The sequence below is a fragment of the Ornithodoros turicata genome, chromosome 2, assembly GCF_037126465.1.
Source record: "Ornithodoros turicata isolate Travis chromosome 2, ASM3712646v1, whole genome shotgun sequence".
Lineage (NCBI taxonomy): Eukaryota > Metazoa > Arthropoda > Arachnida > Ixodida > Argasidae > Ornithodoros > Ornithodoros turicata.
The window spans coordinates 80319205-80336060 of record NC_088202.1 but is presented as its reverse complement, the minus strand read 5'-3'; the positions used below and the strand labels follow the sequence as shown (position 1 = coordinate 80336060).

Genomic DNA, 16856 nt, shown 5'->3' with positions numbered 1-16856 from the left:
CAGAGCGTCGAACCGAACCGGAACCGAAACCGAAAACTGGAATTAACCGTTATTTTTTAGCTGGAACTGAACCGGAACTGAACCGTAATTACTAGCGCCATCTTGGAGCTGAACCGGAACCGAACCGATCTAAAAACTTCGGTTACCGGTTCGGTTCGGGTTGGTGTGTGTCGCCTGTTATCTATCCCATCGTCTGGTGGCGACATCCGTTTTATGTCACAAAATACTCGAGATCTGGCGGTCCATTCGGTAGCGCGGGACATACAAGGCCAAAAGGGTGAAGCAGGTTGTCCTCTCGCAGCTGCTTATAGAAGAAACATGTTTTATTCCCTACCTTTGCAGTTTTGAAAATGAAATTGAAAATTTCAGCGGCAGTGCATTGTAACAACATCACGTGGAACATTAAAAACGTAGACAAAGAACCACTATGTTCAATAAGGATGCACTGCACTGCTGCTGCAAGCGTGCCGCGACTCGCCTGTCACAGCAGTTCAGTCCTTCCATTTGCAACTTGGAAGTGCCCCGGCGCCGACAGCGGCGGCTGCGGCGTGGCGTAGTTTCGATTTTGAGGTGTAGACGATGGCCGAAGTTGTTCCAGTCTGTCTGAACGCAGACCCGAAGAAGGCGAAAGGAAGCACACGAAGGCGAATGCAAGTTTCGGTGAGTAGAGTCCCTCAAACTATATATATGTTACATAAACAAAATACAGAAGCCGACACTGAAGATTTTTGTTTAAGTTTAATTTGTACAAGCTTTCGCGTGGAGGGCGTGGACCTCCACGCGAAAGCTTGTACAAATTAAACTTAAACAAAAATCTTCAGTGTCGGCTTCTGTATTTTGTTTATGTGATCTACAGGACTTGACTCCCCTCTTCGTATACGCATCTGTATATATGTTAGTGCATCAACCTAGTCACGCCGAAGAAGGGAAGTCTTGAGACTTCGATGGGGCGTTGGAAGTTCATTTGAGCAATAGTGACTAGTTGATTTACCATATGAAGAAGCTACATAAAAAACACAGTCCACTTCTAGATGAAGTGTTCCGCTATAGTCTAGGCATATCGTTTTTTTTACGCAATTTAGATCATATCCAGGGGGAGTGTGTGGGTCCAGGGAACTCTGCCTGCCTCGATTGGCGGCACGTTGCTCGGGGGAAGGGATGAAATGGGGTCCTGTTGGTCGGCAAACAGAAATAAATGCATAAAAACGCAACTAAGAGATCTTGTATCATTTTTTGTGGCTACTTATAATTTTATGGCTACTTTTATTACACATTGTTGGGTCAATGCCTTGGTGCTGTACATTCTCTATTCCTTTTGTGTGAGAGGTTTTGTTGTAAATATTCTGCTGTCTTGTTGTTGCGTGTCGCTGCGTGCTGTCGCTTGCGGAGATGTTGCGTGTAATGAACTGTATATAGTCTGATTTTACTGACTTGTGTTCTTTGTAGTTGTGGAGTTTCTGTATGTATTGCTGTATGTATGTATTGCTGTTTGTTTGCTGTACTAATTGTCCTATTCACACTTGTATGCATTACCACGTTATATTAAATTTTCCTCCAACACACTTATAATTTTGTAGCATGTTAGAAGCTCGAGCCGGTTCCGAACCGGTTTACAGCATCTGAACCGGTTAAGCGAACCGATATGTGAACTCCGGAGATGAACCGGAACCGAACCTTTATGGGGCCGAACCCGAACCAAATCGAAAAACGTTTCGGTTCGACGCTCTGTGCCGAGCTATTGTCGCCATTCCCCCTCGCGACAATTTCATGTTTCTAATTTTGTAGCACAAAACTTTTCGTTTCTTTGTGTCCTTGATTCGCCTACTGTATGCCTGCACCACAAAACGTAGGTACTGTGACAGATAACAGATGTACTCGTGATTTTACTAACGTTTTCTTACTCCTTCTACTTGCGTTGAACAACGCGCATGTTTTTGTCATCAACTCATCATGCATATCTTAAATAAATGAATGCTTCATGTTAAAACGCTGTCGACTTAATGTGTTCGTGAGAAAGCTTGCATCCTGTTCCATCCTACGATCCAGCGTATTACCAGGGAATCCGCTGCAATCCGGTCAAACATTTTATGAACGAAGCGTTACGAAATCGTTCTTTCTGCGCACCGGAACTGAATCGGAACCGAATCAAAATCACTGAAACTGAACCGGACCCATAAATGTTTGCGTTCGACACCCTGGCAGTCACTAAAAATAAGCGCCTGTCGTGGAAGAGTGACGACGACGCCATTTGCGAAAGAACGGAAGCCTGGGTTCCAGAGAAAACAGGCGGAAACGTAAGAAAGACTGCTTATGCCCTTACAGACGTTTCCTCTTTGTCGATTATAAAATCGACGCAGAAGATTCCTCGGATCGATGTGTTGTGCATACAAACTATGACACCTTCTTTCAACTGATAGCCTATACGGGAACCCGGGATGATATTTTCCCTGCAGAACTAGAGATAAGTCTTTTCGTTCTTTACAGCGGTTGTTTTTTTTTTTCTTTTTACTTTGGACGAAAAAACCATTCAGGGTGCCTCCCGTCTTTCCTGTGCCTATTGATTTCGGATACCTCTGGTAGACAACAAAGGAGCAAAAACTCGTCTTCGACGCTTTCCTTCATTCTATACGCCAACTTCGACTCCAACTGAGATTGTGCTTGTGGCGTGAATATCGCCCAGAATCATGGCTGTAACGGGTATTGTGGATCTCATACTCGAGCTTACTGGTGTCATTTTTTATAGCATAGCTCTTTTCGCGTTTTCTAAATGCAAGCGAGAGACTCAATCGTTACGCTCCATACTGATGTTTCTTAGCTGACCTTTTTTTCCTTTCTCCAGAAGGACAGCGAATCGATATCACTACACTGAGTCAGGAGAAGCGCGAAAAATACATCATAACTAATTGTTAGTCATTTCAGTACGCTAATATTGACCACAAGCGCAGCAGCGTAGACACACACACACACACAGACATAAATGGGATGATAATGTGGTGTGTGTTCAGCGTAGCCAGAAAAATATTTCTATGTGTTCTTACCTAATATGTTCCATGGGAACTCTTCATGGGGAGGAGAGCTATACCTGTCTTCCATTTCCCCAGATGCGTTACCGAAGGTACGAGATCGTGTGTGTGTGTCGGGGGGGGGGGGGGGGGGGGCGTGTACCCCAAACCTGGATACGCCACTGACCCAACGGGTGTTGTGGTGATTTACCCACGTGCGGTTCCCCTAGTGTTTTAATGCCCCTAGACACCGCGCCATTCGTTTCTTCTTAATTTCCCTAAAGGAAGGACCATATGTCGGTGTTAGCTCAACTAAAGTTGGGTCTGCTTTTTCAGCACGCTCAAGGTAGCAGGGAGACACTGCTAGATTTCTAAAAGAATGTTCTGTGACAGGGCTCTCCTTTAGAGCTATTCAGATGAGTTGTTTCTATCACTCAATTATTTACGTGTGAAGCGACGAGCGTTCAAGCTCAACCGCATCCAGACGCATACATACATATTCGCTCGGATCATCACTTCCCGAATACAAGGTATACAAGCGAAGGAGCGTGGGACATCAACAGCCAACAAACGGAAACCCATTAACATAGTACTCCTTAGTCCTCAGACGTCTTCGTTTCTCTGTTGTCCGTGTCCCACGCTCCCTCGCTTGTATAACATGTCCCAACTAGCTCACATAGCCATCGTCCGAAAACAAGCGACATGAAATTCGAGAGCACACCACGCAAAAGCAACAATATAGAAATAGCCGTAATGAGCGCCAATTTCACCGACCGGGTGCTTAAGACGGTAAAAAGGAGTGTTGTCTTCGTGGAAACTCCTAATGGACGCACAATTCGTGCTTGGTCGTGTCCGGATCCCAGCAGAGATGGCAGCGGTGCATGAAGCCGCAAACGGCCCCACGCACGGCCGACTGATCGGTCGAGATGGCCAGGGCAGTGTCCATTAACGGAAGTTACCCGACAGACGTGCCACATTAGTGCAACGCGTGCTGCCAACTCGCCCGCGTTCTTAGCTGCAATCGGATTAGTGGGCGCCCCAGAACCGCTGCGTGCAATGAGAAAGCATCAGCGCGCTCGGAGTTTCAAGTGGTTGTGGCGATATGGTCCCTTTGCGCCATAGGGAAAGAAGCTATTATTGTCTTAGCTATACTGAGCAGAACCGAAGCGGGGGGGGGGGGATGTTTATTATATTTAAAAAAAGCAGGGCAAAGTTAGCCACCGCTACGGCGGCTTGCTATTCCCAGAAAAGAAAGGAAGCTGGGAAGCTGGGTACGCCGATTGCTCAACCTGTTTCTGTATCGTTCTCATAAATGTTTTTGATGTGAGCTGCTAATACCCGTTTAGACGATGCGTTCCACGAGGGATTCGCAAAAATGGCCAGTGATGTACCAGCCGCATAAATTATCACCCCATCCTCTCCTCTTTACTTTCTTTTCTTCTTTCCATTTTTCTTTTTTCTGTCAATCTACAAAGCTAGATATTTTCTTATTCTGATTATTCAAATGCACAGGAGAACATGGCTACCACCCATGCTTAAGACGACACCAATTAACGGAACGATTATCATTTTATCATTTTGTAATTGTCAAAGATACATCTTAAAAATTCAGTTAGGTAACTTTAAAGTTGAAAATTCAAAGGGCACGCGCACAAATTCTAAACACCGTAACAGCATAACCGCACAGCACCGTTACAGCATAATAAAATATATAATTATTTTTGTTCCCTAGAAGCACCATTACAGCCTGACTAAGAACTGATTGTCGTCTTAATACCCCCGCGCACAAAGAGCAACGTGGTACACCTAGCGAACTCCAGCTAAGTGGGCCCTGCGCTCCCGCTACGCTTCCACTAATGAATGGTGACTGGGAATGTTCAGCGGTCACGCTCCATATCCCGAGACATCTACGTCCGCCAGTTTAAAATATGAGGCACTTTGGTGCCATGTCCCTGCAGCTAACATGGAGGGACAATGTTGCCCTAAGTGGAACAAAAAGTATATGATGTGTGTACGACGGGAAACGCGGAGCAGTCTCCCGGGCAAAATGCTAATAGAGGACGCCTATCCGGAATTAAGGCGCTGTTTATTCTGGACATTGCCCGCTTTTTAGATCAAATAATGTGAACGAATACAAAACAGATATCGCATACTACGGTGAATGCAAACAAGACTTTCTAGGTTGCCAAGGGGATCTTTCGAGGAAAGTTTCAACGTAAGGTATGTCTTGTAAACTATCAACAATATAGTTGTATAGTCGCAAATACCTAATGCATAAACTGGTTACGTTACTATGCGTAAAACTTTAACTATTTTAGCAGCAGATGGGAGAAACACCCGTGGAGGCGGAAATACAGGATATGTTGCCAGTTTCGTTCTGCAGCTTGTGCTTACGCCATGCAGTGCCTCAGTTGTCATGAGTGCGTGCGTTCGTGTGTGCACCATTCCTGCCGTTCTATATTAACCACGCGATGAGACCCCTGAGATTATTAAAGTGATTATTGTTAATTTAACCGCAATTCCTGCGGTGAAACACCCTCTGTCCATGGAAGAATAACGGACGTATTTTCGTTACCGTTTCCATTTCCGTTACTGCTATATTTTCGTTTCCGTTATCCGTTGCTGATAACAGCTCTTAATTTCGTTTCGGTTACGTTTCCGTTACTGTTTCCGGTAATGGAACGGCTGTTACAGAGCTGCGGGAGGACAGCAAGTCCGGCTCTGTCAGCACCCTGTTTTGCCCAAGTGCTGCTTCGGTGTCACACGTACACACTACACAAGTAAGTTGATGTCATTGGGATGCGCACATCTTGCTAGATTTTTAAATAAGTGTAGGAACATGTCTTCAATCAGTCTTCTGTCTTCAGTCACTCTGAGTTCAACAACCCAAGTTGGGCGTAACTTTCATCCAATGTCACATTCATAGGCGGACGCTCTCAGTAGTAAACAATACTGCCATAGCCACGGTGAAATGAAGAAAGTAAAAAAATAAAAATAAAAAATCATAAGCTGTCATCCCTGTGCTATGGTGGAGTAGAGTGCGTGGAGTCTATGTTGTGTAAGTCTCATGTCTTGATGTCATGTAAGTAGGTAATGTCACCAGTAGGCAAGCGGGTGGTGCACACTCGGTATCCAATATTGCGCTTTGTTTCCATGCTGTCGTGTAGTATTTAGAGCATTACAGGAAATGGAGTCATCAAAATACAAAAACAAAATGAAAAGTCACTGAAATGTCATCGCACAACAGTAATAGCCATTACCGGAATTCAATACCGGACGATAATTTTCGTTTCCGTTTCTGTTTCCGGTAATGGAGGACAGCGGTATGCCTTTCCGTTCCCGTTATCGTTACCATCTCCAATTTCAGTAATATACCGTTTCTGTTTCTGTTACCATTACCGATACCTTTTCCTGCCCCTGTCATCGTGGTCAGGTATCCGTTGTTATTGTTCCTGCATTGTTTCCACCTGAGTTGTGAAGTTTATCCCATTGCTAAAGTATTTTATTACCCTCTGTGGTGCATTACCTTGATCCACAACTGCATTTGTTAAAGGGCCTGATATGGCCTCCCAATAGGAGCTAAATTTTCTATCGTTCTGTCCCTGAAATCGCACAATGGGAAGGCGACGGCAGGCAAGAGACTGGCCATAGAACTTGCCGAGGAAGTTTTCGGTCGGCCTCCGCAATTTGACGCGCGGGGGCCTTCGTGGCACGGTACTAATCTCCGGAAGGAAATCGCCTGAGTCGACCCTCTGCGGGTTGGCCTCACAGTTTTCCCGGTTTTGTTTTTTCTTCACAGTCCGGTCCTCGGCGTAAGCATCCACATTTTCCATATTTATTCCTAATGATTGTTCTTGAGCTGAATTGTTGCGCTTGTACATGACTTGAACTTCATTCTCATATCTCACATCTAATGTTTCAAGTGTAATGGGGTAGTGTGCTGCTCTCCAGCGGTGAATCACCCCATGTCATAGTCACGATTTATTTATTGTTGTTGAGCTTTAGTGAGAAAATGCAGAAGTTTAGGTGAAAAAACAAAACAAAATCCGTGTTGTGGAATCTAAAAAATATCACAATGCTTACCGTCACCACACGCGGATGCTAAGTGTTACTTTTATTGTGTCTGGTCCGAACTATCGTCAAACTCAACGTATTTTGCTTGTTTATTTGATGTTTAATATTGCGCTATAGGTCAGACGCACTTGTTTCATTTTCAGACTAGAAAATGCGAATACACATCAGAACTTCTCCATATCGTTCCGTTCGTCTTGCGTGAGCACAACCTCTCTCAATTTAAGAGTATATCACCAGTGTTGCTACTCCCAATATATACATTGGATCAACAAAATATGGATTCTAGAACACAGATATATGCGTATTGAAGCACTTTGTAGCACCCAAATATCAATTTTCGGAGTACTTTGGTGTTCTACCAAGCCTTGGCTTGGCTTCGCGTAACCTTAAACGTCGCCATTCCCCTTCCAGCACACGGCCACTTGCATTAATCCGGTCGGCTTGATAATCGTTGTGCGGCAATTATAAAATCACGAGGGATTACGCGCGGAGACAATGCTCGGCAGCAGAGAAACGCACATGTAGCTCTCTAATTAGGACTTCGTGGGACGGCGTTGCACGCGAGAAAGTTTCGTACCAGCGTGTCCTCGCTCTTGGTGACAGCGCCAACCTTGCCAGCGCAGAAAAAAAATATATGCTCACACAAAAACAGACAGCGAGCTAGAAAGGCATCACATAAATTCGCCTATTTCTGACGCGACCAAGTCACACGCGGACAATGTATGTGTCCTCGTGGTTGCCAGAAAGTGATGTGCAGCGCCCTTGCGAAAGGCATGCTTGCAACATGTTTTTCTAGTGCTCTACAATAGCTGCCTGCAATCTCTCCAACTCCTAGCCGCTCATTTTAGGGCAGTTTGGCGCAACGTTACGGATTTTATGAGGATTGCGCAGGAAATCTCGTTTGGCGGAAAATGGCGCATTTGACATGGAGCAACTGTACGCCCTCGAAACTTCTCAAGTCTAGAGTGCTCTACCCGTAGCAAAGTAATAGGATTACGAATAAAAGCGCAGCACGGACTTCAACAAAACAGTGGTAATGGAACAGCGAAAACATCGCCTCAGACCAGAATACAGTAGCCGTTTGGCTTGTCGCAGAAACTGGAGAGAAAGCTGCCGATGCCCCCGACAAAATTGCACTTGGTTCAGAAAGGAATTTGTAAATAAATAAGCTGCCTCTCGGCCAGCTTCCCTTTTGAAAGCCATTGTGCCACTGAGTGAAAAAATGCCAGAGAAAATTCCTTTCGGTCTTGTCTTGCAAAGCTAGACAATTGCAGAATGCCGCGAAGCAACCTTTATTTATGGCACTACTGCGTACATTCAGGTGACCTGCCAAGGTCGGATGATCTACTGTGTGTGAAGTAGACTGCGTCAATTCTGCCATGTGTTTCCAAGGTCATTATTATTCAAAGTAATATAGGTTGTTGTTTGACCACGTGAGAAGCTTCTAGCTGTGTCACTCAATGAACCAGAAGAAGAATGGACTGACGTACTTCGAAATAAACTGATCGAAACCACCGTTGCAAAATAAACTGCCGGAAAGAAATGTGTCGAGGATGCCCCGATTTGAAATAAGCTGCCTAGAATGCACAGTCGCCTGCGGGAAAATACCAATAGCGAACTTGAAATGACCTGGTATAACTAACCAACATATCCGCCCTGCTAAGGCTAACGGGCGCAAAAATGTGGTTCCATTCGCTAAAGTGGCTTCGACAGGCATCGAAAACAAAGCTGAGAGGTCAATTAGTGATAACAGATTTTATAAAAAAGGACATGTCATCTTACGAAGTAATCAAGCATTTTCTTTCTTTCGAGACTGTGAAATCGGGAAGTAGGGAATTTTGCAACTAGGTTACATTGAGGCCCTCCCGAATAGATTTCGCAACTGCGCCACGAAAAGAAGAAAAACGTCCTGCTGCACCAGTGATTGCCGTGCGGGCAAAAATAAACGCGAACAGCGAATAATAAGCCTCTGGAAAACAGAGAAAGGCAAGGAACGTTTGTTTCTATGCGCTAGTCAAGTGCTATACTTTCATAGTGACACGCAATGAACTACTATTGTTAATCGTTCTACCAGCATTCAAGGTTCAATGAACGTAAGACTGCTCAGACAACACAGCAGGACACACGGAGATATGCGATTTGAAAGATCTGTATTAGATTATGTCTTATAGAGTTATATACTTGAACAACGTTTAGAATTCAGCGTGAACCAACAACCAAGAAAAATTAAAGGCTTATTGGTTGAGGTTAGCTAGCAGTTAGCTATTACTATTATGTGGCCCATTCCACTTTTGAAAGGAATATTTCTGATTATAGTAGTATTGTTCGAATGTTGATCCCCCGCCAGTCACGACCCACAGCTAGATACAACGAAAAAAAAAAACAGCTTTGATCAATATGAGTACTTTCTTAAGACTGAAAGAAAGTACTCCGTGCAATCTTCACTTTCATTGCCATTTGCCGTTATCGAGTACCATTTTGTCGGCTATTGTAGTGGCCTAATTCCAGTGGTACACACACGCTACGCCCTCGTATTTTGGCAACAACAACATTAACTGGAGCACTACACCGCCGTCATACAATGAGGTAATGACTTGCCAAGTGCAAGACACACTGATAGATACAACGAGAAAAAAAAAACAGCTTTGATCAATATGAGTACTTTCTTAAGACTGAAAGAAAGTACTCCGTGCAATCTTCACTTTCATTGCCATTTGCCGTTATCAAATACCATTTTGTCGGCTATTGTAGTGGCCTAATTCCAGTGGTACACACACGCTACGCCCTCGTATTTTGGCAACAACAACATTAACTGGAGCACTACACCGCCGTCATACAATGAGGTAATGACTTGCAAGTGCAAGACACACTGTGCGAGGGTAGGGCCGGGCTGGCCATAAACCTCACCGAGGAAGCTCCCGGTTGGTCGCCCGGCACGATACACCCACCCGAAAGTCGGACTCGGCCTCCCTTGCACGAGACCATCACCTCCATCGTAAGTACTACACCACTTCGCGGATCCGCCATTGGCGATGGAAAACGAAAGAAGAGAAACATGCCGAGTAGAAAGGCAACGGTAGCGGGAAGAGGAGTGTGCTGTCACGTCGTCCGGGTCGGGGCCCGCTTGCACGAACGTTTAGGCTATTCCTCAGTGCTGTACTCCGTAGCTTCGGAAATGCTTTTTGCACACGGTGCTACCATCGACGCTCCACTGACTTTATAGCACTGGCAAAGCTACGGAGTACAGTACTGAGGAATAGCCTCAATGTTCGTGCACGCTTGCCCAGGAAAGTCCACTGAGGTGAGGAGGTACAGTAGTTACGGACGAACATATTGCAAACACCCCCAGAGAAGAAAAACGTACTCCACGCCAGCATTCTGCACTTTGGTGCGTTCGGTGAAGCTTACGTTTTGCACAGAGGAACACGCCTCGTGAGAACTTCACCATGCTCGCATTGGACCTTTATCGCATAAAATAATCGGTCACTAATCGTCGTATCATCCTGTATGATAGTTACAGTAACCACGCCAAATAAGCTGTACTTCTCATACATGTAGCTTAGAAATTTAAATAACACTTGTCTCTCTGCTTTATAAGGGAAGGAGGGCGTTTTTACCACTCAAAGTAAAGCGAGACAGCCGAAAGGTAGGTGGAAACCGCAGGAGGCAAGCAAACAACTGTAAAATCTCTCTCTCGGCACTTTGCATGCGGGACTGGCGTGCGACACCGGGTCGAATCAAGGCACCGGCTGTGCTGACTTGGTGTTTTTTCTGCGAATTCCTCAAGGTAAATGTTACCAAATCTTACCAGAACCCTATGAAGTCGGCCAGTGACGCGCAATCACGCGGAGCAGTATACCACCAAAAACACACCCCTACCACCTTCTATGTCTACGTTAAATGGTCCCCATCGCACCAGCACGAATCCCGCAGAAAATTAATAGCACGTGCCTTCCTTCGAGAGAGACAGACAATTCTGGGACGCTTTGCGACAAACCAACCATTCATCTTTATAATTCCGCAGGAGCACATTCTTTCACGCAACCCGACGCAACCTAGCTGGGGAAACAGCGAAGCCTTTCTCCTTTCGCATAGCGTAACTCAATATTCCTCGTCTTACTCATCTCAAGGGCGCAAACAATACCATACAAGCCACCTCTGGTTGCATGGCGGACTGGCTAATTAATGACGACCAGTTCCCAAACGCCCTGCACAGGAACCCCGACCGTGATAGCACAGATAAACTTCAGGAAGTTGTTTGAAAAGATAATGAGCGCCTCCCGCCCACACAACTTACTTTTCGTGCCGTTGCAGCGCAGCCCTTCTCTGTTCCCCGAGGTCTCATCTCCGACGAGCAACCCGAGGGCTTCGCATAGTCGAGAACCGCTGAAAATGGCATCGAGAGACGTTATCCTTCTTGCTAGGATTTCGCGCCGCTTATCTGAAGGAGATGTCAGCGTGAAAGATGCACCGTAAAATCCGATAGCCCCAGCTGAATACGAGAGCCCGGAGGGTAACTTCTACTCCATCATACACATTCATATAGTATCTCCTTGAGAAGCACTAGTAATGGAAAGTGCAGAGAGGAAAAAGTAAACAGAAACTGCTGGGTTACAAATTGGTGCCTCGCACCAAAAAAAGTCACGCTCAACGTCAGTATCTGATTTCAAGACGCCTGTAGCAAGAACGTCGAAGAACATAATACAAGGACCTACAGGGTTAGCGAACTGTTTCCTCTTAGTGCAAGATGACACCGTCTAGGTACTCTTTTTCTATAATTCACGAGAAAAATATTCGCCGTCATTGTACCAAATACGCATACACACACATACAGCAACGGCGTATACGAAACAGGGTAGGCTAAAAATCAGGTAACGCTCGAAATCCGGAAAGTAATCCGGAAAGTGAGTTTGATCTGTACTAGCTGACGCATTTCTCCGAAAATCTTTACTTCTGAAAAAATTCTGTCTGAGCATCTGCAAAACTTCGTCTGGGCACATGAGAGAACTGATGTTCTGAGGCTAGAACAACATAGAAGGGACATGGACCGGTAATCCAGAAGATGTGGGTTCGAGCCCTACAGCTGGCCAACCTTTTCAGTGACTTTCATCTTTCATCGTCTGGGAATTTCTCCGAAAATCTTGTTGAATGACTGGATGACCAGATCAATCGTCGACCACCACTCAATACGGGCATAGTCCAAGCTATATGAGAGGACCATAAAACTTGGCCTAGCGTACTGACGAACACACTGGCAGGCTGGCGCAGTGCTAGCCGTTCGCGTCATCTATGTAGCCAACTTAACGTAGTAGGCAGTTTGTTAGCGCTGACCCGGTTCGCAGCCTGTGGAATGCAAGTTTGAAATTTCTTGGGAGGTGAGCCATAGGGAGATCCATCCCAGGTTTTAACATTACGCTACTGATTCCGCAGTGTTCTGTTTGAAGTAGTTCTCCAATCATTGTAAGTCGGTCACTGCGTTCACTAGCTGCAATCGCTAGACAGTCGGTGCATATTATTGCCACTCCTGAACTCCTCAGCATGCGCACCCTGCAGGGTGGAAGCGGACACCCAGCGCATCTACTACTGCACTTAAGACGTTACGACACTGCCCGCGACACCCTCAACGGACGCCTTACTGCTCTGGAACACACACATATAGACCTTTCTGTACTACTTGGCCCTGTGCGACACTCCCGTCAGTGGTGCGTCACTCGAGCTTTGTTCGACTTCCTCCAGAGGACAGACCTCATGAACAAATTATGAGTTGACCTTGCATGTCATCTACACTTTTCACCCCGACACGGCTAAGGTCACCCGATGCAGGTTGCAGTTCTGGAAGAGAGGTCGTCCTCAGCAGGGGCTTTGGCTTCCAGTGTGGACTAGATACGTCCATGTTCTTGTGGCCGGGGACGTAAACTGATGCTTATAGGTGCTGTTTTGCGACGTCACAGGGCATCTCTACTGAATGCCCGGGCAAAGTGGGACAGGAGAGTGACGTCGCGGTGCTATCCAACAAGGCGAGCAAGAGCCATGTTGGCGATGTCCTGTAGGCCTATTAGGTCTCGGTTTCCCGATAGTACCATTGTGTCTATGACCCGAGTCCTTATGCTTTCGGGATGTATGATGACGGGCTGCTCCTTTGACTATGTATATTCGGGTAACACTGGCGAGAGTTGTCCTTATACAACCTCGATGGAGTCACTCCAAGTTCTGTCATTGCGCAAGTGATAGATCGACATACTGCGTCATATAAAGGGCCCAAGATCAGGTCAGGGCGAAGGGTTAGCATGGAGCGCAAGTTGCAATCCCCACTAAATCTACACGATGTCGTTTATTGACATCCACCAGTGCAGTTCACTGTCCATTACAATTCGTAACCTCGGGATGGGACGACATCGACGCGGAGCCCTTGGGAAGTTCTTTCCAACATATTTTCCTCGTGGAACTTTGTTATTCCGTATTAGCGCCGCGAAGCAACTGTGGCTATGAGCAGCGTACAGACGTGGACAGACGGAGAGAGGACAGCAGGAAGGAATGGGGGGCAGGGAGGTTAGTACGCGTCCTGGGCCAACTTCAGGGCGAGCTGTACCGACATGTCTCTGGAATGCCTGTCGGGAAAACCCAGGGAAACCTCAGACAGCACACCCGGTGCGGGATTCGAACTCACGTTACCTCCTAGTCTTGGCGTGGAATGCGATCATCTTAACCACTATGCTACGGGAGCTGGTCCCTCGTGGAGTACAGACAAGCGACTGACTTTTCAGGCGTGAGCTCCAGTCCTCTTGCATGCAAGGCAGCACCAACCGTACGAAGAGCAAGTCCCGCCGAGTCACAGCGCTCTTCCTTGTTCCACCCTACTGTGCAGAAACGAATGTCATCAGCGTAGATGGTCAGTTGTGGTGAAAGTGAAGTAGTTCACATTCTCCTGTGGATTCCGACCTAACTAAATTGAACAGTGTAAGGAAGAGAACGCTACCAGGAAGTACTCACTTTTCTAAAGGTAATGGCAAAAGGGCAAGGGTGTAGGCCAGCTGGTACATAGTGAAAAAACGGAACCGGACAGAACCGGACGGAACCGGAAACGGAAAGGGACAGAGGAGGGACGACACGACACGTTCTCGGAGAACATGTCGTGTCGTCCCTCCTCAGTCCCTTTCTCGGGTTCTGTCTTTTCTAAAGGTAGCCGGGAATTCACGTGCCCACTAACAGAGACATCAAACGGTGCGTCCCACACTGATGATACCACAAGAGACACCCGCTGATCCTGGTTTGTATTATGGCTTGTAGATATGCTGAGTGTTGTACGCAGAGTGCCTTTACTATGTCCAGGAGGAGAGCAACCGCGTAGGAGTCCTGTCGTGACTTGCACTATTGTGTCGCTCTGCCTCTGTCTTTCCGTGAGGCGGAATCCGTAGATTCCTCTGTCCAATCTTGTGGCTGAGCCGTGCTTTTGGGCTTGGTAGGGGACTTCATTACCCATATTTCGGACGGCATCTACGGTTTCTGACGTCCCTTGGTCTTCTGCTGCTTGAAGCGCCCCGCTTTTCTGACCATGGCCATTGCTGTCTCAGGTTGGCGCAATCCCTAGAGGTATTAGTACGCTTTTACATCTAGTTAACACATAAAAGCTCAGAATTAGGGCAGTCCGATGTTTGTTGAGATGAGTCATATAGTTCCAACACACACTTCGCTGACTGCGACTAGATGCATTGCACGTAGACGTATCTTAAGCAGTGAGTAATTTTGTACGAAGTGGATACCTTTGGTGTGCTGTGTGTCGTCCCCCTGTGTACCCAGACTCAGGCTTTTACATTATGGACCTTTTGGCTAGCATCGTCAGGAGGTATAATTTTACTTGCTTTATTTATTAATACTGTAAGCCCTGTCGGGCAGAAACAAGGGACGATAAAATACATACCTATACGCTACAAGTACATACACAACACTCAAATATCTCATCTCACACAAGTTCACGCCACGTTCATAAAAAAAATTCCGTTCCATTCCTCTAGTGTTCTCACCAAAAATGAGGACTGAAAAGCATTCAGCTCTGGAAGGGTTTTAACGCGCATTGATGTACTGACCGCAATGATATTCCCTGTAATGTCGGTGCTATATAACCAACCGTACGTGCTAACCGTCCATTATGAAGCTGTGGTCCAGGGAACGTCAGTCTTACCGCGCAGGCATCCAGTCTTATAGACGCCCCTCTGTTTACAAACATGTGACGTCACGAGAAGACCGGTTCGAGATTATGGCTGCGTTCCAATACCTCGCGCCCGCGAAGCCGCCTGACTAGGCAGCTGAGTAGACCCCTTTGCTTGTCACTATTGGAACATGCTTGCCTAGCCGAGGCGCCTGTGGCGCCATCTCGTTGCTCACGCAAGAAATGCGTACGGCGCAAGCGCAGCAGGACTGTAATGCGCTAAGTTTGTAGGACATTGCGCATAAACTGTCACCTTCACAACTAAACATCTATTGCAACTCTCTACGCAGTTTTAAAAAAAACATACCACTATGTGCAACTTTACATTTAAAGCCAGCAGAAACAGCGGGCACGCTGGTACCGTCAACGCGCGTGTCCACCCCGGCTGTCAGATGGTCAGGCGTATAACTAGACTGCATCGATGCGCACTAGGCGGTAGCCGACTGAATAGCGGACTTAGCGAGATTTGGAACAAGACTTAACATGGCGGCACTTCCGGTTAGGCCGCTAGGCAGTCGACTAACCGCCTATATTTTGCTGTGGTGGGCAAGAAGCGGAAAAAACGCGTCGGATGATAGTTCGATAAAGCTGATAATGCCCACCACCAGGCTTTGCGCGGCGGCGAAACGTAGTCGATGACGTAGGGGTGCAGGTCGTCTATTCGCCGCGAAGGAAAACGTGGACGATCTGATTTGATGACATCCTTCATATGGATAAGTGACAAACTAAGCACGAATTCAATAAGCGTGGTCCGTAACGGATTGCACACACGTTCTCGAGGTGTATGTGCATCAGTTTTTCAGAGGGTGTCGTAACATCTACTGCAATGATGTTTCTCGCATAACTATATGGGAGCCCTCATGTCAGAAACAAAGACAGCTTATGGTGTTCAAGCTTGGTGAGCTTTACTTCTGAATCAAGCAGACCACATATATCTGTGATACCCTCAAGCGACACGCTTACCGACTTCCCGGGAGAGTTGCATTTATTCCAGAGATCTGAGGGCTATTAGAAGAAACGTCAGGACAGAGAGGAAGGATGAAGATGGGCTATTTATTCTATGAAAGTTGACCTAAGAATGAACGTGATTCCGTCGCGTGGTAAGCGACCTTGACTTCATCTTCTTTGTTGACATAGAATGTTGACATAACATTCAACAGCTTACCACCTGCGAAGAAGCAGAATCGGTTGGCCGTTGTAGCTGTGAAGACTCAATCTATGGTCCGAGATGATGTCCACAACAGACATACCCTGATCCTTCCATCAGAGCTCGGGAAATATTTTCCACGACCCCCATTCTCCATTGTAGACTGGTTCGACTCGGTTCTTCAATGAGAATGTGGCGTGTCACAAAATAAAGTAGACAGGCAGACAGCAAGGAGGCAACAGGATGTGGCTGCACTCTTCTCGCTAAGAACTGGAGCCCGTAAGCGCGCGTCAACGTTTATTTTTGGCGCGTATCTTCCGGTGGCGCCGACCTGCGGCCGCTACAAGAACAACGGCACCGACACTCACATCAGTCCCTTTTAAGCCCTTTGAGTGATGTACAGAACGAACCTCGCTGAGATTCTTTC

The 16856-nt window shown here is 46.5% G+C and overlaps 1 long non-coding RNA gene across 1 annotated transcript in view; it reads right to left on the bottom strand.

Moving 5' to 3' along the window:
- Positions 1–16856, bottom strand: part of LOC135383756 (uncharacterized) — a 218531-nt gene that overhangs the window by 71251 nt on the left and 130424 nt on the right. The window contains exon 3 of the long non-coding RNA XR_010420047.1: positions 11374–11462. This is a non-coding gene — a long non-coding RNA (uncharacterized LOC135383756). The remainder of the gene's footprint in view (positions 1–11373; positions 11463–16856) is intronic.